The following is a 26,489-nucleotide window of genomic DNA, read 5'->3' as shown; positions in this document are numbered from 1 at the left end:
GTCCCCCTCAGCCCCCTCCGTCACTCCCCCATTTCAAGCCCTGCAAACACACCATATTTTGGACCAAGGAAAACTTCCACAAACTTGGACCAAGTTCACCTTTAACTTCCCCACGAAATTACAGCAGGGATGCATTTGTCACTCCTCCACACAACCCAGACAAGGGTCACAGGGATGAAAATGATTTAGTCCTATTTAATCATCTCCATTCCCTCATTTTCAGTGATATTAATATAATTAAATACTAGCTAAATAATTTCAAGTAGTTTAATCTTGTATGAAGCGAAAAGGAAAAAAAAGAATGCCCTTTTCACACCCTGTGCCTCCGATGCTGGATACGGCTGTGGTTCTGTTAACTGTTAGCAGGCATGCATGGAAGATGGGGAAGATTTCCTTAATTCATAAAGAATAACTCTGCCAGAAAATCCTTTTCTCCCGTGATCTATGTTCAAACTTGATTTCAGTAAGCCCTCATACCAAGCACCCTGGATTTCCAAACAGCAATTCTTCGGTTAAAGATTTTTGTGATAAAAGTTAAACGGAGCAAAACAGCTGAACACAGAAAGAGCAAGTCGCTGAGGAACAGTTAAAAATACTGGGCTACAATAAAAATAGCTACGGCCAAGCAAAACCAAACAATGAACTTGAGCTGTCCTGTTAGAAAGCTCTTATATGCAATACATTTAAAATATAAAAAAACCCCTCAGCTGAAACAATGCAAACCAGAAGATAAAGCACTGACAGCCTGGCAAGCAGAGAGCCACGATGCCACAAGCCAGAGCACGGCCCAGCAAAGCAAGAAGTGCTGAAGGCAGGACCTGCTTCCACCCCGAGACTAAAACATTTCCGACATAATATTTCATCCTCCAAGATCCCAACACAAAACCGCCGCTCTCGGAATTATTCACGCAGGAACTGCAATGCTGGTTCATTATGCGAAATGGAATCTCACTTTTAGACTTAGTTATTTTGCCATAATACAGCACAGCGCATTAAGACAGGTAATGTTTATTATATTAATGTAAAATCAGCTAAGTAGTCTGTCATTAGCATAACTGTTCTCTCCGTAACAATACAACTCCCTATTAAAAGAGAAAGGGGGGGGAGCCCTCTTTAAAATTAAATTAGCATTGTATTATTTTAATTTTGTTTATTATATTTTATCAGGAGGGGAGATCTCCCTTTGACCTACAGAAAGCAGAACGATAGGCTATACTGACATACCCCGGCATGTCAGGATGTCTGCTGTCTTCTGTATTCTCTTCTAGCTGAGGAAAAATGGGAATATTTTCGTATTTGTTTACAGAATGAAACATCTGATCTTATCTTCCACTTCTCATGCATACCAGGTTTCTCACTAAGTGCCAGGATAATTGTTTCAGCTATAATAAATACCCATTTAATTTGCATAAAAATATAAAGTTTACATAAATTAAATCCTTTCTACATCTAACATTTGTCAAATAGAGACTAAACCAGAGAACATACACACACACACACACAACCAAATATCCCTTTAATAAGCTGAGTGAGATTTCAACCTCGAGATTATCATCATCATTTTCCACATTTTAAAAGTTATAGTTTTTGTTTCCCTCTCTAGCATGAAAGGAAAAATTTTAACCTACTGTACATGGTTCCGAACTCTGGTGATGTTTTATAATGATTCAGTTAAAGGAAAAAAAAAAAGGAAAAAAAAAATCTGCTTTTTTTCCAGAGTTTAAGAAAGGAAATGTTAGATCAACATATTCTGCCAAAAAAGCCTCAAATAAACCAAAAGCAATCCTGCTTAGAAACATCCAAAATACCTCTAAAGCCCTTGAAAACCCCTCAAAACCCTCTCTCCCAAACACCCTTAATATACTGAGAATAATCATCGTGTCAGACTCCTTACATTTGTGTATTAATTCATACATACATTACGGAGAGCTTAATTAAATAATAAAAGATCGTGATTGAACAAGCAACGTCTAATATGTCCAGAGTTTCATGTGAGTTAAAGGGAAGTGTTACACAGAGGGACTTTTTTTTTTTTTGTATGGCAGATTTTTAAGAACTGAAACTCCCAACAGATTTCTAGGAAGGATGAACCCTCTTCTCCATCCCTGGTTATTTTCTCCTGCAAGAATCAAATCCACAGCTGCCTGCTCTTCAAGCTCAGGGCATTTGAGATGACGTACATAGTGGTGGCCAGCTGAAAATATTAGTGATTCTTGAAAAAAAATTCACCTGGTTAAATCATGCTGTTTATTTCCCACACGAACTAGAGCCTCTGCTTAAACACTCGGGTAGGCTTTGCCACTCTGGGTCCAAGTGTCACCTTTTATAACAGTTGTAAACTTTATTTGCTTAAAAATGTGCAGGTTTTCACACCTATGGCAGACACCTACAGCTGAACATCACAGCTAAGCACAACGGTGCAAATTAGATTCTAATGAGAAAACATCAGTTGCTTCTTTGACAATTTTGCCATTCACTGATTTACTCCTAATGAAGACACACTCCAACCAGCCAGCTCGCCGTGTTAAAGGTCAAAGCACGTTCAAAAAAATGCCTCACAAAATCAAGGCAAATGGGAAACCCGTAAAGAAACCTTCTCATAAAGTGGCGTGGCAATTAGAGTAATTGTGCAAAAAGCCGTCTTCGGTAAAAAGTAAAAGAAATTAAGCTGCCACTACTGTAACAGGTTAGATGAAAATCAAAATTTAATGTATTCTCCCTTGTGTCATCTTGTTTTGTCAAGACATCAAATAGAATTGGAAAGTACAAAATAACAAGCCCTTGAGAAATCACAGAAGCCGACCTTTTTGATGTTGTTGGTTTACCTTGTTCTCAGTTATTTGAACAATGATGTTTCAGATTTAAGGGCAAGATAAAGCTTAAAAATTAAAACCCGTTGTCAGTTTGGGGAGGAGGGGGTACTGTCCCTCCCAAATAACAGAGCATCTTACCTAATCAATGAAGGTAAATCCATCCGAAACTAGTGCACAGAACAATTAGGAATTCCGTTTATTTGCTCAATATTCAGTCTAGTTTTTCTAACATTCATTCAACTTCAGTATTAACTAGAGATCCTCCTGCTAGCACAGGAAACTGTGCTGGAAAGGTTAAAAAAAAAAGAAGAAAAAAAGAAAGGCTGGGGAAGACATATTTGCCAGTTCTGCTTCTCTCCCAATCTCTACGCAGCCACTTTAATCTGCAGATGAGTGCACAGTGGATTTTTTTCCCTCTCCTTGTAACTGGAAAGTGAAGCTGAACAAGCAAGCACCTTATAAAAACAAAACAGTACAGGACATTTTAACTGAACTACAGCAAAGCAGTTTCCAGTAATGCAGTTCTGCTTTCAATAAAACAAACAAACTGCTTAAAACCAGCCAAGCCTTTCACCAAACAATAACAAATTTAGCTTATGGTGTCAGGACTTTCCCACAATCTAGTTTTGCAGGTGTTGATAAAACTACCCCTGCTACTGCTTTTCCCTAGCAAAGAGGGGAGAAAAACAACACCAGTAAGTTATCCTGCTACTGGGAAACCTTTACAAAAGTAAATCCAACTGCTGTGTCCTCCCAGCTCAGGTTTGTCTCCAGCAGCTCTGAAACGAGTAAGAAATACAGAGCAGGAAAGCGCAGGAGCTTTGAAACTCCTTAAACTTTTGAATGCAATAATCTTTCTCCCCTTACCTTTCTTCAGCTGCCCGGAGCATGTAATCACATACACAGAAACCAAAGAATTTTACACTGAAATAGTCACTTGTTTAGCTTCAGTATTTTAAAAACATCTTCACTCTCAAGCAGCAACAGTGCCTGAGCATTGTCAGGTTAAAATGGTGCATAAGAAAATCGCTCTGACTGCCCTACCCCGCTTTCAATGCCTAAAAACCCCCTTTAACCTTCTTCACACAACTGTTGCAACCCTTTTCTTCCCGGCCCACAACTAAAATCAACTCAACTTGCACAGCCCACCATCCATTAGAGCAATCATCCATCTGTGACCCATTACAACCCAGGGGCGACACGTTACGACTCCACCGTGGTGTCTGATCACTATTTACGCCCCAGCATAAATTTCAGCGTGGGGTTAAGAGTTACACTTCTAAAATGTGTGGAGGGCTCATCCAGCTGTACAGAAGAACGTGAGGCACCCACACCTTCCTCTGAGCAGCAAGATCCCTGCAAAGCCAGTGCAGGGATTTCATTTCTTCCCTGTCAATCCCATTATATTTATGACTTCTCTTTAGTTCGGCTGAGTGACTGGTCAGAGCATGTCTCAGAGCTTTTTTTTTTTTTAAAGCAAAAATAACACTGCTTAGAAAAGGGAGAGTACAATGGCACAGCGCAGTAAAGTGTATGTTAAACAATACCAAAAAAAACCCAACAAACCAACTGTAGCAAACAAAAAAAAAATTTCAAAGCAGCCCTTCCTATCATAAGCTTTCTGATGATTTATGGTTTACCAACTCAGCAAGGTTACGCAACACTGCATGCCTTTAGATGCATTATTTGAGTCAGTTGAGATTTAATTAAGATCACAGCCTCCAAAATCCCTGTCAAATGAAAATTCACAGAAGACAATACACTATATATCCTCATGCAGATAGTCTCCATTCCATGCTCTGGAATAACATAAGTTAATCCTCGTTTCTATGGTGGCAGACAAAAGTTCACTAATTTTGTTTTCTTTTGACACTTGTGTTGTTTTCTGTTTTATGTCATGAGATCATTCCCTTTTGAGAGGGGAGGGGAGCTGATATAGGGGGAGAGGAGGGAGAGCAATATGTCTGAATATGGCAGCAGATGTATTTTGACATTCTCACAGCTCTGCTGTGATGTCATCAAGTTTTCATATAATTAACCCCTGCCAGTAAGAGCATCCTTTCATGACATCTGTCCATTGGGAAGAAGAGGAAGGAGTCAGGGAAAAAAACGCAAAAAGTGCCTCAATCTGGCTCTCGCACTAAAACCAAAATCAAACAAAATTAAATTAAGGCTACAAAACACCATTCACATCTTCCTCCTGTATCAGCAACTGGCTTTTCCCAATTCATTATCTGCCCCAGCTGCCTCCTCACCTCCAAGGTCCTCTGAAACCACACACCACAGACGCCCAGCTCATTCCCAGCGCCTTCTCCTCCTGATGGTCCTGGTGCAGCGGAACCCCTTCACTCTATAATCCAGTTCCTCTATTTGCTAAACATGAGCATGTTAAACAAAACAATATTTCTTACAGAGAAATTGCTAGAACTTTACCTCATTCCAGTGTATTCCTATTTGCATTATCTTAATATCTGCTTGCTTATCTCATGGTTTAGAAATGACAGGTGCTAGCGGTCTTTTGTTTGACAGGCCACTACACAAATAACTGTCTTGCCTGAAAGGGCTAATGCACTACTAATGAACAATAAATCAACTTTGATTATAAAGTGTCAGACCAATCAGTTTGCAGTTCAGCTCTATCACAGTCTAGGCCAAGGCAGCTACTCTGTTTAGGCAGGACTCAGGTTTCATCTCTGCAGCCTTATCAATGAAATTTTTTGGACCTAGCCACAGGAGATCACTGAAAGCCCTCTGACAGCAGATTTTCCGCTGGCTTTGGAGAGAGTGCCTGCTTTTAGAGACTTCCTAGGCTGCTACTGCAATAAATATACAATCAACAAAAGCCATTTCTTAACTAGACAGAAGCACACTCTAATGACATACACACATACACACACGCATTGTAGCCGTGACTTTTAGAAGAGCTACAAGCAAAAAGGAATGCTTTTCAACTTGGTGTAAAGATGTGCAAGATGTCTCAAAGTTCAGCACATTAATCTTACTTATGAGGGGTTCGATCTGGCAAATACTAATTTAGCAGGCAGAGTGCTTACAGTTCCAGGGGGAAAGAGAGGGAGAGATCCTCCTCTCCTAATATAGCTACTGCACATGCACAAGTCCTTCCAGGATTGGGCCCAGGAGCATCAGGCATGAAAATCAGCTGTGATCCAAATAAAAAAAGGATTTTAACATTTCAGTTTATTTACAAAACAGCAAACTAGCCTGCGCAAGTCACTTTTTACTAGAAATAAACTTTCACAATTTATTGTAGTTCACAACTCAACACTCACTGCTAGAATAAATCCAACCGTTTGGTTTTCATAAACAGATCTTGGTCACCCTGAATGATTCACATTTCCTGCCACCAAACTTGTTTTTATTTAAAAAGATGAAATGGTAGCGTGTCAATCGCCGGCACACGCACCGAGACGACCGTGCCGCGCTACCGAGAGGCTTTTCCCTGCCACGAGCGCAAGGACAAGTCAGAACTCTCGGTGTTTTCAGAGGCAAGCTGGCTTTGAAGGAGTTAATTCCAGAGAGGAAGAGTGTATATGCACTTTGCTCTAAACTTACCACCCACTTCCTAAGGGTTCCCTCCTCCCCACCACCACCACCCTCGAAAATTCAGCTCACTCGCACTGCAACGCCGGCTCGCAGGGCTGACACTGAGATCCCGTTACATCCATTTCGCCGGGGTTCACAGCACTAGTCAATGTCAAAAACAAAGCTCACTCACTTAATTTCCCCCTGGTAAATTGACTGGCGAATCCATTCAGCGATCCCGGTTCCTGACATTTAAACCTGACAGCGCGTTTTATCCGGCTCTGTGCACTTTTCCCCGTTTCCCTCGCTCTTCTTCCAAAAACTCCAGCGCTGCGGCACCAGCCCCGCGCGGGCTACGGCTGTCACGACAGACGCCGGGCGACACGCTCCGCGCCGCTCATCACTTCTAAAAAACCTCCGGCGAGTTGCGGGGCGCACACGCCGTCCCTCCCTCCCTCCCTTCCCTCCCCGCTCCCCTCCCTCCCTCTCTCAGAGCGGCGCGGCTCCTCCATCCTCGCCGGGCTGTTTTCCGGCACTTTGCGCGGGCCTCCCCCCGCCCTCGGTTCCCCCCGGCGGGGCACCCACCTGGGCGGCGGCGGGCGGCGAGCGGCGCGCCGGGCCATGGAGCGGGCTGGGCTGGCGGAGCGGCGGGCGCGGGGCGCTGCGGAGGCTCCGCGGGCGGAGTGCGGGGCGCGCTGCTCGGGGCTCCTGCCGCCGCCGCCGCCACCCGCGCGGCCCCGCCCTGCGCCGCCGCGCACACCCCGCCCCGGAACGGGGCGCCCCGCGGGCCGCCCCCGCCCCCCGCCCGGGCACCGCCGGCTGGACACCCCCCTCGGACACCCCCCCTCGGACACCCCGGTGGAGCCGCTGGGAAGAGAGGGGGGGAAAGCGCCGGCACAACGCGCTGGCGGGCACCGCAGGGGAACCCTCCTGCCCGCCCCGCAACTTTGTCGTCTTCTCCCGCGGAAAGTGGCTGGCGCTCTCCCCTCCTGCCTTCCCGGCGGCTCTGCCACAAAACCCCGGGATTTCGGTATCGGAAAATAGCGATAATAATAATAATAATAAAAAACGACCGCAAGATGCCTCTGACAGGAGTTTGCAGCGAAACGGGGGTGAGTGCCCGGCCTGCCGAGGGGAGCATCTCTCCTTCCCTCCTTGGCCAAGCCTTGGGGACCAGCGATGCCCGAGCACCCCAGCCCTAGCCAGGGGCATCCACGACTGCCTGGCTCTAAGGCAGCCGAGCCCTCGAGCGCTGTGGACACGAATCTGCTATGTTTGGGTCTGTGGCACCTCTCTAACCATAGGGCACAGTGTCACCTCACTCAGAACAATCTTCACAAACTCACACGGGCAAGCTCCAAGAAACACTTGTCCGGACTTGAGCACCCCAGCTCGACCCTGTACGTGCGCTCTCTCTAACCCAGGGACTGCCACGGCCCTGGGAACCTATTTTCCCTTGCCCAAAACGCTCCTATCTATAGAATATCCTGAGTTCGATGCCACAAGGATCATCGAGTCCAACTCCACTTTCTCTCAGGCAGCAATATTTGTAAAATCTCTCCCATTATTTTTTTGTTTTACATTTTCACATAGTTTCTGAAGACAAAATTGATGCAGAGTTACTCCTCAGTTACTTTACGTGCAAGTACCAAGGCAGACGGAAGGCACCCTACACCGTTCCCAGCAGAACCTCCCGTTATTTGCAGGAGTCGGGCTGTCAGACAATAGCCCCATTAGTGATGCTGCTGAAGAACCTCACAAGAAGCGAAGACAAAGGACCCAATTTACTGACAACTAGCGATCTGATGTTAAATGGGATGCGATACGGATTGCTTTCCACCCTAAAGTGTTTTCGTGTCAGATAACAAATTTATTAATGGGATTTTTTTCAGGTCACAAAAATGTGACCCCACCCTCTTATGAATATTTAATAAGGGACTAAGGGCATCTTTTGCAAGACCCTAAATCTGCCAGAAACAGCCTACATGAATCAGAGAGTGCCTGCCTCTTAAAGGGGCATGGACACCCCGAGCAGGTCAGCACAGACAGGGCACAGGAACAGCCAGTATTTATATGTGTTCTATCTATGCAAAGTCAAGCAGAGATGTACACACACCCCCCAGCACACTGGGCACTCAGCAGCAACAGAAACCGGTAACGCATGCAACGAGCTAGTAATAATTATCACCTGTGCTTAAGAGAAATCCTTCCTGTCCTGGACTTCAAAGCAATCTCGAGGAATTTGGATTGCTTTGGGGAATATATTACAGAATACACAGGCTTAAACTTTTCAACAGTTTCTCTTTCGGACCACCTCCTCCTGGTGCTGCATTTCCAAGAGCATTGCTGTGGCAGGATCTCCAACAGCACTGACAGCAAAGAAGCAGCGGTAGGAAGGGCTCTGCATTAACACACCCTGACCAACTCTGCATCCGAAATGAGGAGGGGGCTGCATGCCCAGGCAGTCTCTGCAAACCATCAGAGGATGCTTTATAGACCCCAGTTTGGAAATCTTTTGATCTGTCTTGTCATCCTCAGCACAAACTTCTCACTCACGCACAACCCTCAATCCTATTCTCACATCATCAATCCTTATTTTCCAGTATGGCCACATCCAGGTACACACAGCTCAACAGAAGGCCAGTGCCCTCCTTCTGCCCTGGTCACCGGCTGATCACACGCCTCTGGGCCAAGCTCTGACCTACTATATTTATGAAAAATCCAGGACACTATGAAACCTACCACTTTGCTCAAGGCACTTCTCTTCTTTCCAGGGGCAAAGAAAAAGCATAATGTGGCAATGCAAGCCCAAGGCTGTGATCTACATGCAAAGCAAAAGCACAGCGCTGGCTCTGGCACTGACAATTCTCCCCACCCTTGGGCAAGTCACCTAGAAATTTTTGTGTTTTGTTCAGGGTTTTTTTTTTAATGTCTCTGATGCTGAGGATGTCTCTCTCTGAGAGCTCAGTCTGCAATGTTTGTGGCCTGGCTTCGGAGTGGCCTGCACCATTTCAAGGCACTCAATGACCTCAACATCTCTGCCTCCTCATCTGCAGAACGGGGATAATACGACTCATTTCAGGATCTTCTGTAGGCCAATATTTGCAAAACACCTTGAAAAATGAAAGGTGCTGTCTAAGCACTGAGTGCAGGCTACAGAACCTGCAAGCCATATTTTTAAAGCGTTTTATACCCTTTCATATAAAAGCTTCATACCTGCAAGCTCAGCCAACATCTGCTGTGGGCTAAAAACTTCATCCTTACTAAAGGAGATGGGAGCACTTGTTAAGTAAGGTCACCATGAAATATAATGCGTTTCTAAGCCAGCAAAATATTTTAAAAGACCAAGAAGAACCATAAACTCCCACTTTAATTCCATTCAATTATGGAGAGTCATCACAGACAGAGACCATCAGACAGGGATGTTCAAAACAGAACACATAAAGTAATACATTAAAAATAACTGAGAAAGAGCGTGGCAGGCTAGATGGCTGTTTGGCAACGTGTTCTCACAGGATCTGATCCATATTAAGTGGTCATATCAACACCTAGGTGAAAGAAAATAATCACTGGACACTAAGGTCCAAGTGAGAGGAACAGATTAGGAATTATGATGAATACAGTGGAATAAATGGTTTTGTTACGCCATTATTTTACATGTACACTTTATTCATAGACTTTTGTAGGTACCTATCCATGCAGAGACCATGGACTTGCCTACAGAACAACCTCATCTAACTGCAGGGCAGGGGAGAAGGAAAGAAAAGACAAGGCATCCACAAAGCACAACCTCCTCTAACCTGTCCCAAATTAGGAAATTTTTAGTCCTAATATGAGGCAATTTCTACCTAAGACAGCAATACATCTGCTCTAACCCTCGGGATGTTCCCCTGGGCAGGCAGGGCCAAATAGGTCCCACTCTGCTCTCTGTCTGCTGGTGGTGGGCCAAATCCTGCACCCTGTTCCCCAAACACAAATTTGGGAGTGAGTAATTCAGACGAGCTCTTGTGCCAGTGCTGCCGTGGCACAGAGGAGCCCACCCCCCTCCACCGGTCCCATGCCAAGCCTGGCAAAAGCATGTGCCAAATCCCACTGCTCGGCACACTGGACAGAGCCATGGGACAGTTTAAAAGCAAGCTGCTGTTTGCAGTTCTGAGGGAAAGAGCTGTCTCGGATACTGTTCCCACTCCCAGATCCCCAGGCCCATTTTTGTGGGGTTAAATCATATTTTCCTGTTTTGAGACTGCTTCATTTTCCCTTGTTGCTGTTTGAAAGACCTACAAAAACAAATGGGGAAAACAACTGACTAAACAGGAAACAGTGAAACTTATTACCCACAAACTGCTGAGAAAAAGGACAAAGTAAACATTTTTTTTTTTGTCTTTTTTTAATAATCTCAGCTAATGCCCTCATGGTAAAATATCTTCAGGCAGAAAAGTGATTTTTAGGCTGATGGTGTCTTAACAAAACAGAATACCAAAGCAATTAGCATTTCAGTAATCCTTGTGTCCCTGTTGCTCTTCTTTTGATGTGAAACTGTCATTTTCCTTACTGCCCCTGCAAATTCTGCACGAACAAGGCTCTTTAAATCCCCTCAGTGTTGTACAATGGTTTAAATTTCACTTCATGGCATGCTTTAAATTACCATTCACATCTTCATTTAATGCATCATTTTATAATGCCAGTGTTACTAGTTAATTTATATATACACAGCAGGATGTGTCAACATTCAGGTGAGTTATGAATATGATTGTGCAGGAGTTATGGAAGACATTTCAGCAAAATTATGGTTCCCTCTAAACATAAAAATATTAATAATGAATCAAACATCACAGGTAAACAACAAATTTTATATAATTGCTCCCCCCATGCTTCCAGATAAATAAATAAATAAAAATGGCAACGTTTTTGCTCTGCATTCATATTTGATTGATCTTAATAAATTGCCATCTCCTTTCCTAATAAACTGTAATCTCTTGTTTCCGCCACAAAGTAAAATTTATTAGCACACTCTTCTACCAGCAGGTCTGCATCACTCACAGCACAGTGTGCAAATTGTTCCAAGTATGCTTGGGCATTATTCATAATTTATTTTTCTGCCCCAAAGTACACAATATATTGAGAGGTAATCACCACTAACTGTTCCCGGTTACTTTCCTTAATTATGTGAGATGGCATTTATGTCACGTACAGTAGAGGAAATGCTGCAGTTTCCACTAAAACTCCATTTTTTTTGCCACGGGTTGAAACACAGTGTTCACACAGAGAAAACCTTCTTAGGACAGGAAAGACTGGAGGTGGTATCTGGTAGGAGATGGCAACACCTCCACTTGAAAAGAACAAGCCCTGTCTACCAAAATAACCCACTGGGCATGACAACAGCGATGGCTTCGAGAGGAAAAGTAGGTGTTTTGTCGTGATGTTAAAGTTGCCATGGTAAGAAAAAAACCACAGAATGAAACATCAACAAAACAAACGTCAATCAAACACATTTTTGCCTGTTAAGTATTAACCAGTGAACTCCTGGCCACCCCAGATCATCTCCTGCCCATCGCAGCAGTGCAGGCAGGCGGGTGCTCCAGGCTGGAGCCACTTCAGGGTCCCCAGACGGGAGTTTGGGGGTAGATCACCCCAGTTTAGGGCTGGTGTGGGGACAGCTGGTGTGGAATGCAGTGCTGGAAGCACTGCCCTCTCCTGGTAATCTGCCTCTGTCATCAGGAGACTTAATGCTTCACCTCACCACAAAGGATCCTCTTTAAAAACCCAGGCCTGCTTCCACAACAAACTACATACACACACGCCTACGTACACACATGTACTGACAGAGATGTAAATTAAAATAAAACGTATTAACTATGGGCCCCTTTATGGAAAAACACCCATCAGACCACTGTGCTCTCAGCCAAGGAGTGCTGAGCTCTATATTCTGGTTCACCTGTGAGAACACCCCGTATCACCACTGGGCATTGCTGTTTTTCACTCACTCTGCTGGGAACGCACATCAGTGTATTTTCAATAAAACACCTTCTTAGCAGTAATGGGCCACTGTTCCCATTTCAGTGGTCCCCAAGGTTTCATGATACAGTTTATTTAGCTGGCTCATAGTTTCAAGTTTTCCTCCAATATTCAAAAGCTATTTTTATTTTTTAAAGGCGGCAGCCATGTGAAGAGCTTTTTCTCTTCTTTAGAGAGGAAGACACTTAATTTTGTACATACAACAAAACAATTTGAATTGTTTCCTGAAGAGGTGTTTAGGCAACAGCCTCATGGTTATATAGGAATGCACAGAAAAGCTGTGACACTGCTGATGCTACATAGGGACAGAGCTCGGGAGCAGCACTGGGATCTCTGCTCCTGCTTTAGAACAAGCACCATGATCAAATGCACCTCCAAAATGCCAAAAAAGCAGCACAACAGTGCAATTTGCAAAGCTGGAAAACAGTGCTAAAGCCAAGAAGACTCAGTGCAGGCAGAAGCACACAGAGGAGTCCCCCCGAAATGTTCTCTGGTTGTCACACTGCACTTGGAAGGTGTGTTCAGAGCAAGGCAGCTCTGAATTACCAGGAGGAGATACTACAGGTTACCATCCTAGGTTCCCTTGTACACGTATAAAGTGCTTTTTAGGAAGCAGGGCATGGCAAGGGAGGTGTCCTTGTGACCATCACTCCACACTGCCCATGGTGTGCTTCCCCTCTTCCTCACTGCCTCTGGGTCAGGAGCACCCCCTCACTCAGCCCAGCAGGACAGGGAATGGGAGAGGAGAGGGAATCGTCGTTGTTTTGGGACAACAACACTGCATGGCAGAAGACCCAGCCTCAGCACAGCCATTCCCTGGCCTTTGGCCACATCAGTCATTTTGATGGTGCACATCTGGTTTCACATGGATGAGAAACAGCCAGCCAGGCCGGCTAAGCAAACACCCCAACCAGAGGACTTTGCTCTCAGATCCCTTGGGGTCATCCGACCGGCTCAGAGTCCTTTGTGCATCACTAAGCAGGGCTCACTGTGTGCTCTGGGCTTTTCCTTTGTACTTCCACTCCAGCCCTTCACAGCGCAATGCGCCATGATCCATCACTTCATCCCAAATAAACGGGGTCCAAACTGAATTCAGGGACAGGGTCCTCCCCTCCCGCTTCCCTTCCCCAGGCAAAGGCAGATCCTAACTGCGTGCAAGGGTTATGACCCACTGACATTTCCTATCCAAATCTGGCTGCTGCTTATCCCAATCCTTTTCTCCCCTCAAGCCACAAGAAAAGAGATGATGCTGAGAGGCAGCAGGTCTCTGAGCCGGGAGAGGATGCAGTGGGGCAGCCAGGGCCCAGTCCTTTGCTGCATCCATCATGCCAAAGAGTGAACAAGCAAATAAAGGAATTTGTCTGGGGTCCCTTAAAACAAATTTGCCTTCCTGCAGCAAGAGAAATCATGCAGATGAGCCTAAAAATTTGAGATTGGAAAAGTGCAAATACGCTGTAAAGTGTAACAACAGAGGAATACAACAAAAATCCCTCCCTGGAAGGAAACTACAATTCTCTGCCGTTAAATGCAGATGCTTCCGGGGTGGATGGTGGCAGCAACTTTGCCACACAGAGCCCTGGAGGAATTCAGGACACCTGAGGCACCAAATCCTTCACTCGAATGAAATTGCAGGGTGATTAAGCAGAGAGAATGTAACTATCCAAACTGTAATTTGGCCAGCACAATGGATCTAACACCCCTATTCTTGGGAGGAAAAAAAAATAAGTACTGTATTTGAAGTTCAAAATCTAATTAACTATTTGAGAAAAAGAATTCTGTTTTTAAAAGAAAATTCCTAACAATATAAAGAGAATTACTGCCAAAGTTTTTGAAGAACCGCATAAAATGGTATGAAAAACGTATGATATTGTAATAATAGGAATGACTGGATTTGCTCAAATGTTCCTTATACCTTATAATACAAGAATAAAATACAGTGTAAATCCTTCTATCTACATAAGTTCCCTGTACAGAAAAATCTCTCCTTTAATAGGTTTACACCTTTAACATGTATTAGTTTGGAAAAGTCCTAGGGTATAATTACACATCTTGGCTTGGCACATTAATAGCTGTTCCCTTCATTTACTGATTTCTTTTACTGGTCAATTTGCTATTTTACTACGCTGCTCTTACAGCTCGGCTTCCCCCCTGTGCTGGGAAGGGCAGAGCTGGTCACAGGCTGTGTGCTGCCTTGGGGAGGTGGCTTCTGATACCTTGATCCTGGCCATGTGCACACACGATGCTCGTCTGGGATGCCGCATTTCCTTCCACCTGTGCCAGCGAGCCACAGGTCACAGGCAGAATGCCCTCACTTCCAGGGAAATCTGTGCAGAAATAAGCCCTACGGGCCCAGGAGAACACAAGCCAAGTAGGGCTTCTCCAGGGCTTCATGCCACCTTGCTGGCCACATCTCCCTCCAGTGCCCTGAAGAGCTGCACTTGGCTGCTGCCCAGGCTCCTGGCCCCACATCCCTCCCCACGCTGTTTCCTCTCAAATCCCCTCTGACACCTTGCATCCCTCAATTCCTTCTTTGCTCCAGGCTTTTCCTGTTGTCCCAAATTGTGGTCTCTGCTCCCCTGGAGCTCCATCCCCATTGCAACTCCTCACCTTCTTCTCCCTATAGCTTGAGAGACCTGGAGAGATCTCACCTGGGACAGGATGCTCACCTCACTCCACCACACACATGGGAAAGGACCATTTCCCCATAATGGAGAAGGGACACACCTAATGATCCACGCTACCAGTCTGCACAGGTTCCCTCTGCATCTCAGCTCCAGGCTCAAGGCAAAGCTGGCATTTGCTAAGCCTCCATCCACCACCTTCTACAAGTTTTTTGACAGTTTAAGGGTTTTCTTATGTTATAGCAGAGCCATTCAGTTAATGGCTTCTCAGCACTGCCATTATAAACCAGAACTTTTCAGGTGTTTATTACTCGGCTTTAAAAATTGGCTCTACGCTGAAATTTGGCAAACGAAGTGTCAGCCTAGGAGAAAATTTTATTTTTTGCCAATTTTGTACTGTAAAAAAAAAAAATGACCCCATTTTGGCCTCCATAAAAATGCAGGTTTTGCTGCCTCAGTGACACTGGTGAAGTAACAAGTCAATATTGTAATAGTGCCAGCAGAGCTGAGTGATTTAATGCCTAAAATTGCTTTGAAGGTGAAGAGTGCTATTGAGCTGCTAATTATTAACTATTATTACTGATCCTGCCGCACAACAAAGATGCAAACAGAAAACAAAGGGAATATGAGACATCGCTGGGAAAATGAGGCAGAATCGAAATAAGGGTCCGGCGGTGAACACGGAGTAGCTGGAAAACAAGAGTCAGAAGCACGGGCAGGGTGGGGTCCTCCAGCCAAGGCAAGAAGAACGAACTGATACGGAAATATTATTTTTCATTTTCCAGGACGGTATTTCAAATACAAATAAAATACAAATGATACCATGTAGCTTGCTCCACGCCAAAGCTAGCAACCATGTAGTATCAAAACCAGCTCTAAACCAAGCTGAACTGAGGTCAATGAGGACCTCATATTGCTCAGCCAGAGCCAAGAGAAACTTTGCCACTTATTTCAACAGGCAGAAGACAGAGCCCTGAAGGTGCTGAGGATGGGCGACCTTGCCTCGGCTGCCTGGCAGTCAGACATCGACATAAAAACAGCCTGGGAATTTCAAAGGGCCCAAAAGGCTTCAATCCCCTAAATCTTCAGGATCCTTTCAAATCCCATATGCACAGGGGTAGCAGCATCCACATCACACACCCCAAAATCTGACCTAGGTTGATCTGACTTGGCTGAACAGAGGGGAAAGTAAGTGATCTCTACTCTGAACCGCCCCAGGTACTCCACCTGCTCAGGGGACTGTGGTTTTGTAGAAGAAAGGTAACAGAATGAGTATTTCTTCTTTGGGGGAAGAAGTGAGGACCAGGAGGTGAGTGAGGCCAGGGCACGCTGCCATTTGGAATGTGCTGTACCAAAGCAGCCGTGAAAAATCATCGGGGCTGCTCTCAAACACAGCAAAAAGAAAAAAAACCCCAATTTATCTTTCTGGAAACTTTCTGCTTGTCTAAGTGGCAGCTATTTAAATACAATTAACAAGCAAATGATTTTAAAATTACAATACATTTAGTAAGGCAGCATCACAAACAATTTGCATCTCATTAAAGTGTTTGAAGCTGCAGAATCAGCCTCCCAAAAGGGCTGCACTTCAAGTGAGAAACCCAGACACAGTCAACAGCTCCTGCACTGTCCTCTGACACCACACACACGCCGGGGGGGGCTCAGTGACCAGCCAAGTCCCTGGCTGGGCCACCCCCATGGGGAGTTCTGGCCACAGCTCCCAGCACAAGGACGGATGCCACGAGCCAAAGACTTGCTGGAAGTGGGTGTAAAACAAGGAAGGAAGGAAGGAAGAGGGTGTGTGTGCGTGTGTGCATATGGGATGGGCACTTTTTAATATACATTCATGAACAAAGAGTTTAAAGAGATTTCAAGCTATTTACTCAGGTCTATATATAATTAAAAGTTTATAGATTACACCGCCGCAAACGTTCTGAGATTGCTGCTGGGTTTGGACACACATTAATTCCCAGGAGCCTCCTGCAGAACAATCCCATACCGACGCGTGCAGCAGGAAAAGCCTCAAACAAGTAACAGTTTTAAAAGCTTCCAACTCACTTTCAACTGTGATTTACTGTGGTGGTTCCATTTAACCCAGAGGATGCAGGAGCACTTCCCAGATCACACACCACTTCCCCACGTGCCTTTGGCTTCCTTTAGAAAGCCATGTTGCCGCACTGAGCCCTGCCTGGATCTATCCCAGGATCAGGTTTTGCTAGGCACAGCTCCATATAGGTACCTGTGTGAGCAAGGGCTACTGTTTTTTCCATCAGTGTAGCTCCTGCCATACAAGACTCTTCTGTTGTAGCCCATGGAGGGGAATGGTCTGGCAGGAGGCTGGTGGGAAGCTGGTGGAAGGGAGGGAATATACACATACACAGTAGCTCTACAGATAATGCATTAACAAATTCATAGATGAATTCAGCTAAATAGCCTTAAATTCAGTTATGAGAAGACTTGAAGGTAAGGATGTCCACGAGCAAGGATGTCCCTGACTAAATAATTTCTCACAATCAGCCTCAAGTGCTGGCCCCACCAGCTCACAACACTGACTTATGCTCCAACCACACCTTTGATCCAAAAGCTTGCTCCCAAGTACTGCATGAACTAAAAAGGCACAAACAATACTCTCTCTAGAGTTCAGCACAAGTTCTGATACAGCCTTTTCCTTGCTGTGCCTCAAACTCCACGGGCTCTGGAGCTGCACGTGACGGTTGTTTAAGGCTGTGCAGCACAGTTATACACGGCCCTGGCAGGGGAGAGCGAGGAAAGAGTTTACAATTGAATCTGCAGAGGAAATTCGGGTAAGTTGAATTATCCATTTGGAAGCTGGCCAAGGGCTGGGACTACTCAAAACCATGAGGGAAGCTGTAAGAAGCGACCGCTTTTGCTCGTCCTTTGAAAGGCAGCACCTCGGAGCTGCCTGTGGCTCTCACTAAGTGCTCCTGTGAGAGCAGGGCCAGCCACATCCCCCGTGCTGCTCCCAGGGGGAGGCTTTCCTGGGATCCAGGGGTCCCGTCCCTCTACTGAGAGACCTGTCAGTGGTGATGAGGGGGTGGGGGCACTCGTACTCTGTAGTGCCTCTGCAAAGGGGGCGGCAGCTTGAGCCTGGGAAGCCCAGCAAAAAGAGAGATGGAAAAAAGAACTAATAATGAATAAAAAACCCCACGGGTAGAAGCAAACCAGTCATCACCTTGCCAAGCAATGCATGTCACCGCTCTGGGCACAGCAGGCCAGAGAAGCCCCAGAGCCCTCTGGGTGGTTCCTGGGTCTCTCCATCCCTGGTGTCGTCACAGCCAGCGTGTGTCACCCCAAAGCTTCCTGCCCAAAGATGCCACCAACTATTGACACAGGCCTCGTGCGCTTCTTTTTCAGACCTGTGGTTTTGTAGTTTGTCAAAACAGGATACTATTTAAATTTAAAATGTTACAATTTAAACAAAGGTGAAATAATTATTGCTGTTTTAGCAACCAGACGTCAGGCTTTGCTCATGCACACGCAGTTTTTTGTTTTTGGAAGACCTCAGGCCTCGTTTGCCAGCTCACTATCTTCTCTGCGAACCTGGATGCGAAGACAAGTGTCTGAGCAAAACAACGCTCACTTTCTATGAATTACTGAACATGTGTAATTCATTTATCTGTAATATTGTGCTAAACTCAGCTCCAATTAAACAAACGAAAACACCTGCTTAGCACACATAGATCTTTCCATACCTCAGGGGAAGACACATCAGTGTGCTCTGTAGTACAATCTGGCTCAGAAGCCTAAACTAACAATGCAAAGCTGGGATTTTTCTTTTTTTCTTAAATGCACATAGGCAGGGAGATTAAAAAAAGTACAGACAGTGAGATTTTGGGGATGGAGTATTTGGTTTTGGTATTTCTATCTTTAGCATGTGCAGTTCTGTAATATTTAAGTGCTCATTGGGGCCTCCTCATGGGCTGTTGGACCTGAGGGCATGTATCACTCAGGGGAAAAAAGTGGGATAATGAAAACTTAAAAACACATGCAATCAGCCTCAGATATTACGATACTGTAAAGCTACCAAAGAGACCTCGTGTTGACAAATTTACTGAGTTGGGGAGAAGATGTTTCCTTTTCTTGTTCTGCTTATGGACCGGTGCCATGGGACATCCCCGTTGTCCCCCCCATATTAACGGGCCGGGAACACATCTCAGTAACAGACTGCCCAGAGTCACCCCAACACGGGGGCTGAGATCACTCCAGGCACCCCAGATGACCCAGCAGCAGAAACAAGACACAGCCTCATCTCACACATGCTCTGAACCAACAGAGGGGCGTCCCTTTGGGGGTGCCTTGGAAAAAGGGGTGCCACGGGTTGGTTTGGTGCCTGGCTGGGTGCAGCAGCTGCCATCAGCAGAGCCTGCAGCCTGCCAGATCCCCTACACTTAACTCATTTCCTATTCTCTACTCACTGCCTGCAGACAATAAGCTGTCAATCAGATCCCCACAAGAACATTTACAATTATCTTCCCTCTCCCGCACCTCAGCACGGCCCCGTATGGCTCCATCCTAAACTGTTCACACACGAGCCATTTGCAACTCTTCTATCGCAGTAACTGCCCTGACTCGAGAGGCGGGTTAGGAAATTGAATTTCCTCGTGTTTTCAAATAAAAGTACTGCGGTGGTGAAGCACAGAAGCAAAGGAACAGGCTTCCTACAGGTGTGAGGCAAAAGCAACCACGAATGGAAAAACTGCCCCAGTAATTATTACAGCATCCTGGGCAAGGAGTAAGGCTGTTTGCTGCTTTTTTTTTTAGTTTGCCTTTTTTTTTTAGCAAAATCAAAGTCACAAACTGTGAGTTTTAAAATTATTTTTGTTTTGGTTTTCTTTCCCCTTTTTTTTTTTAAGACTGGGTGGTCCCCTCCTCTCACTCCTGCAGAATTAGCAACAAACCACCATCACAATTTTGCAGCTGGCTTTGCCGCTCTCAAGTGTCCATTGCTGGGCTCTCCCAGAAGAAACTGGTTTATTTTTCCTCTGGGTAGACACAGCTGAGTGAAGGACTCAAAATGAGCATATTTTCCAAGTAAAAAATAACAGTGATGCATACAGTAACCATACCTTCCCCCTTTAGTGCCAGTTGCTGACAACGGGATTTAAAAATATCTGAACTATGTTCTACACGATGTTAATGCTCCTATTCCAGAGAGAAATCCCCAATACCGTGGGGGCACTTTCCAAACACTGCAGCCTGAGAAACTGTCCAGGATGTGCCCATTCCTAATAGCACTGAAATCACTGCCATGGCTAAATTAGGGCAAAATCAGTACAGTCATCATTCACTGCACTGTGACTGCACTGATTTTCTGCTCCACTGTCTGCTCAAGGGTCAGTGTGGGTAATGGAGAGGAGATATTCCCTCTCCTATTAATTGATCTGGACACATCTTTGATGGCTGTCAAAACTAGGTAACTAGTGCCATTATGGCTTTTTTTCCTCTTACTTTTTAATTCTTGCGCGGAATATTTCCACAACCTTTTCTGATGAAAAAATAACCTATCCGATATTTCCCCTCTCCTTTAAAATGTTTATCCTGCTCTGAATCTGCAAAGTGTGATATCATCAAGGAGGGTCACGTTTCACAGGAGCTAAAGGCTTCACTGTGTGCTCCCACCACTTTGAAAAGAGGAACAATAGTCCCTCAAGTGTTGCTGCCGGTGGCACAGCAGCAATTCACAGTGGAGGGTGAGAAATCTGAAATTAAAATAAACTGCTTAAAACCTGCAGATAGAGAGAGGGATGCAGGAGATGGGAGTAAAATGGGACAATCTCTGAACCCAATCAACAAAGCGCTCATTGTTCCACTTTAAGACAAGTAACGCAGCAATAAATATTGAGCCAAGGAAGTTAACCTGTATCCACAGCCTTTGAATAAACACCAAAGTTAAAAGTAAAATCAATGCCAGGCCTTTGGCTCTTGCTAACTTGTGCTTTACTCCTTCTTCCTTGGCCTTGTTTTTACTTTTGGGGATTTTCTTTGCCTCCTCTCCTGTTATTCATACTTTCCTGCAGGAACTCCTTATCACACAGGAAAAGGACAAACAGAAGGAACCGCCAGCGTGCAAACAAATGATGTGAATGACAGCTCAGTTGTGTTCTGCAAATCCACCTGGGTGCAGGTAACTGAGAAGAAAAGGGCCAGGCAAGATGCTGACTCACAGCGTCCCCTGTGAAGACAGGGGAGCCTCCACCTCCCTCCCACACCCCTTCTCCCCATGGGGGACCCAAAGCCATCCTGCAGAACTCTCTAACCATCAAACCCAACTCAGTGTTTACCCTGCAGGATGGCACAGGCAGCATGAGGCATCTCTGGAAGATACAGGCACGTTCACCTCTTCTACAGGAGTTTGAGCAATCAGCTCTTGATCTCTGAGTACAAATGAACGCCCTGGTTAGTTCTCATTTTTCCTCAAGTGGTTTATCCACTCCCGTGCCAACACCTCAGCCAGTAATACAGGTTTTCACAGCGAGTATTAATTCTGACTTCACTTTTAAATCACATTTTCTTCATTTGAGCATTATTATATTCCATAGAACCAGGCGTGAGCATCATGCAAAAGGCATTCTGGTCCACAGTTGTGAATACAGCTGTGTAGGCAGAGGAATATTTGTTTTCCAAGTAATTTGTGCACATTCACAAAATTACAGCTGTCTGCAGTTCTCCCGAAATATCTGCCCTGATGTTTACAAGCCATAAAATATAATCTGCCTTTTCTAGGGTTCCAACTGGTAAAATTGGAAATATATATATACATTTATGTGTGCATGATTATTTTTCTTACAGATTGACTACTCCCCATTACATATTGGCTATTAAGCCCCCATAACACCAGCACTAACTTGAGGAGCCACTGCCCTTAGACAACAGTGAATAAACCTTTCTAAGAGCCAGAAGGACCTCTCTAACAGACTTCATGGATCACTCAGCACATTGCATCTCAGTCTTATCCCAGAGTAATCCCCTGAAGAAGGCCACATGAAATAGAGGCATGGGTTACAACCCTGCTTAGAGTGATAGGTTGCTGCCTTGGCCCAAAACAAGCTCATATTGGGATGGACAGGGAAGGTTCATTAACTTAATAAAGTGGCCAGTGACAACAGTGACTGACCATCAGCAATGGTCTTCAATTGTCCAAATACACAAAACACAATTCCCTAGGACAGCAAAGTCCTTGGGATAAAATTTTTCCACAGCAAATATGGAAATGTACACTGCACCTGCACAACACCAACTGATCCCACTCAAAGTACAGGACACAAACCATGAGTAACTCCTCGGCCCAAAGCCCCAAAGAGCAGCAAAATGCACAAAACCAAACACAGAATGATAGGATGGTTTGGGTTGGAAGCAACCCTAAAGCTCATCTCGTTTCAAGCTCCCTGGGCAGGGACACCTTCCACTAGATCAGGTTGCTCCAAGCCCCATCTAACCTGGTCTTGAACACTTCCAGAGATGGCTGCATAGATGTGTCATAAAAGGCTCAGCACTGAGATGTACTACACAAGTTAATAACTTAAATCTGTAGCTGCTTAAAAAATGCCAAAGTGACAGAACTGGCATGGAAGTGTTGAGCTTTCATAATCACATGTACTGCTTTTAACACCCTCAGTCCTTGCGCTCCACCACATTTCGTACTCCAAGCACTGGCACATGGCATGAGCTGTGGAGTTGCAACATGACCCTCACGATACAACAGGATGAAATACAACTTTCCGAGGGGCAAATGTAGCAAGCTACAGCATCAGTGACCTCGGTGGCATTGGTGACCTTTGTCAACTCTGGCACAGGCACTGCTGCCTCCTCACATCACTCTCCGATGCTACCTGAAGCTCCTCCCATCATCTACCCACCTCGCTCCAAAGCAATTTCAAAACTTTTTCAGCTAGACATGCTAAACCCAGGATGTAGATTTTCCAATTAGTCTCTGTTTAAACATCTGTTGGTAGACTGCATTTAACATTAGTTATTTGAGCAAAGCACAATTTGATTAGGCTGTCTGAAACGGAGCCAAAGTCTGCAAAATAATAGCTCAATTAAATTTTGTTTTGCTTTCATTTGTCTTATACTTTCCTGAGTGTGATACAGTTGCATATAATCAAGTAAACTAATTCTTTTCAAAATGAGATATTTCAGTGCTTTTTCCATCTCCTCTCAAAGTTTATTTAATAATCTATTCCATCTTCTCCATGCTTCATCGAACTTCAGCCTGACACAAAGTATATTTCTTTTTTGTGCCTTCAGTCTACTTTAATTTTCCAGGCTTTCAATGACTTGAGATTATGCGCCATAAATGTTACACCTTAAACAGATTAGTAATTTATAAAAGGCAGATTACACTTATCAGGCAAATAAAAACATTTCAGCAACACAACAGCCTTTCCTTTGTACACACCACAGAATATTTTGCCAACCTGACGACACAGCTGTAAAACTGTCAAGATCCAAAGCCACATCCAAGCCGCATTTCCAATTGTTTCCCTGGGTTTAGTTTCTGCTTATTCTGTTATGTTGCACTTGTTGCCCTGAAACTTCAATATTAGCTCTAGAGATTTAAACACATGAGGCAAACAGCTGCTCTTCTCCACTGCAGCAAGCCAGATCAAAATGCCTTCTCTCTCTCCCTCCTGCTTGTTTTTTAACTTTCTTTTTAAACAAATTGCTGTAACTCAAGTATTTCTGGCAAAGTTGATGGTTTCAGGGCAAAATCCTGCTCTGTGATCATCACTGCAGATTCTTCCAGTGCAAACTCCTCTCGGTCAGTGTGCAAGGAACACCAGCGCTTCCCCACGCTGACTAAAGAAACTTTGCCTTGAGGATTAAAAAAATAAATAAAAAAGTCACAGTAACTTAGCTGCTATGTAGATGTGTATATGATTTAAATTAAAACATTAAACATTTAAACATTAACTTCTTTCGCACTTCTGTGAAAAGGAAAAAAAAAAAAGGCAGCAGCATGTACTCTTTGAGAGAATTCTTTTATCGGAGATTTTTGATACACAGTACTTTTCCTTTAGTGTTTTTTTAACATATTTGTTGCAAAGTGTGAACACAAAGGGACAAGCTGAAATAGGTATCTGGCAGGCTCTTCCCAGCGCGTGCTGCCGAAAGCCACAAGTACTACTGCAGTTGTGAAAAACCTGTTATTTTGCTGCAGGAAGGCGAGGGACTCCTCCAGCACTCCCCGCCCTGCCAGGGGCAGCTCTGTAAAATACTCCTGCAACAAAATAACCTTAAAAACGAGAGGCAGGCTGAAGTCCGTGGAAGTTCACAATGGGATATGTCCTATTTAAAATGTAGAGAGCTACTAAATATGACAACCATCTGATGTATGAAAATTATTCACAACCAAAAACAGACAGTCTGGAAATAGCTGGGATGACTTCATTTAGACAGAATTACCCAAATCTGTTTCTAATATACACAGTACACATAATAAATTTTTACAATATGACAAGGAAAACAAACTTAATAAAAGTTCCTGATCTTTTGTTACACAAGCAAGCTATAGCCATGCTATGTTTATAATATTTTGCCCATGATATCACAGCTCAGTAACAAAGGCTAAGCAACACAAAAAACAGTTCCTAGGTATGACTTCACCTCGCCGTGCCACCGCTGCGCCCATCGCCCCGACGTACCACCTTCCCCAACCCACAGACAGGTCGTTTTTGACTAATAGTTTCCTTTTCTCCTTCTCCCAGGCTCCCTCTGCCTTGAGAAGCTGCGGATCTGTGTGAGGAGGGTTTGTTTTTTTTCCAGCTACACCAGGACTCATCTGAACGGTAAGAGATTTTTAGCCTGTTTCCTTCACTCCTGGTTATTTGACAAGTGCTTGAAAACCCTGTTATAAACAATCTCTGTAGGAAAACAGATGATGTCTTACGATCACAGAAGGTAATTTTTTCAAGAACCCAACTTTTTGAGCATTTCCCAGATGCACCGCGTCAATCTTCCTGCGTTTGACTATCTCAGCTGGTTTTCCAGCCCGGGCATTGCGCCAGGCGGGCCGGACTGCCCCTCATTGTCACTTCTGTTCGATGGCACTTGCACCCACTGCTGTTATTCCAGGCTTCAGGAAATTTTCTAACCACTGGACAGGCTCCAGCACTGCGCACTAATAAGTTGCAGATTGCAGCACTTCAAGTGTGTATGTGTGTGTGTGTGGTGTGTGTGCACAAGTGTGTCAGATCGGGGCCACGGTTTGTAGGAGGGGGGGGAAAAAAACAGTAGTTCAAAAATGCTGCCTACTCAAATTGACAGAAAAGTGACCCCTGCACTTCATCAGAAATTCCTGCACTGACAAAATAAAGGAATTTGCTTTTATCACACACAGTAAGACTCATATGGAAAAATGGAAACACTACATCACTCGACCTTAGGTTGCCCCCTTTTCAACCGCAGATGAATATTATGTATAAAAATTGTAAATCAATTTGAGATGTATTAAAGGAGATTCTCTTTTTCTGTATTAAAGGTAATACCTTTTAATCTCGAGATTTATTTTGTAATGTCAAGTAAATGAGAAAGACTTAATTTCCGTAACTGAATTTTGTTACTCTTAAGTCTCTTTAGCATCTCTGCATGGTGTTCACAAAATTTCCTACCCTTTGCTTTGCATCAGGAAATAATGAGCAAGCAGCACTTACCCAACACTGAGTCACAAATATTTGCCTAAATTAACAGAGCATTAAAAGCCATTTTAAACAACTTAAGGAAATTGTGCTATCCTTTGAACTGTGATTCACTACTAGGAGAATTTAGGAAACTTTTCCTCTTCTAAAGGTAAAAATCAGCTGCCGCAGCCTCCTTGTAATACCATTAGGTCCTAGATTTTCCTCTTACAGATCCTCACACAATAGATTCCTTTGGTTAATGAAACTACTTCTGAAATTTTCCTAGACTCGGTGTTCGGTACTTTGAAATTTCAATCTTTTCACATCCTTGAACTCTCATCAACATTTTTTTCCAGACTGTGTCAATAAAATTGATTACTTGCAGTTCTGAACTCTGTTCTGCACATGGAAATAAAACAATTTGTTTTAAAGTATTTTCTGAAGAAAGCAGAACTTGGCAATCGTATCTCCAAGATCAAAAAATAAAAAAGAAGAAAGAGGGACAAACCAACCAAGGCAAACCTTGCCCACAAAAAGCAAAACAAAAAGAAACCTCTCCAGCAAAGAAAAGAGAAGCACCATCCTGATTTTATCACGGCAGCGACGCTGAGCTCAGTCCCTGACATGCACATCATCAACCTCACTGCTGTTCTCCTGATTGATATATCTCCCTGTCGGATGTGAACGATCTTTTCGGATCATTAATATGTTCATTAATTTGTTATCAATTCCAGCTCGCTGTACTTACACCGCCCGGTACCGCGAGAGCGCCTCGGCAGCGCCGGTGCAATCACACACGGACAGACCCCTGGTTGTTGAGATGCCTCATGCCTACAACCGATCTGTTGCTTTTACAAGTT

At 44.4% G+C, this 26,489-nt stretch overlaps 1 protein-coding gene across 17 annotated transcripts in view; it reads right to left on the bottom strand.

The window, feature by feature from the left end:
- The window catches only part of FOXP1 (forkhead box P1), a 382,295-nt gene that overhangs the window by 79,582 nt on the left and 276,224 nt on the right, over positions 1-26,489 (bottom strand). The window contains exon 1 of one of the 17 annotated variants that reach the window (XM_064667199.1): positions 6,942-7,078. The exons of 15 other annotated variants lie outside the window; for them this stretch is intronic. The gene's annotated coding sequence lies outside the window, so the exon portion shown is untranslated. Of the gene's footprint in view, positions 1-6,549; positions 6,707-6,941; positions 7,079-26,489 lie in introns of those variants that run through there. One more of the 17 variants, XM_064667200.1, reaches the window with a different exon arrangement.

Source organism: Pseudopipra pipra, chromosome 11 (assembly GCF_036250125.1).
Source record: "Pseudopipra pipra isolate bDixPip1 chromosome 11, bDixPip1.hap1, whole genome shotgun sequence".
NCBI lineage: Eukaryota > Metazoa > Chordata > Aves > Passeriformes > Pipridae > Pseudopipra > Pseudopipra pipra.
Note: the sequence above shows the minus strand (reverse complement) of the source record. Positions and strands in the feature narration are given on the sequence as shown.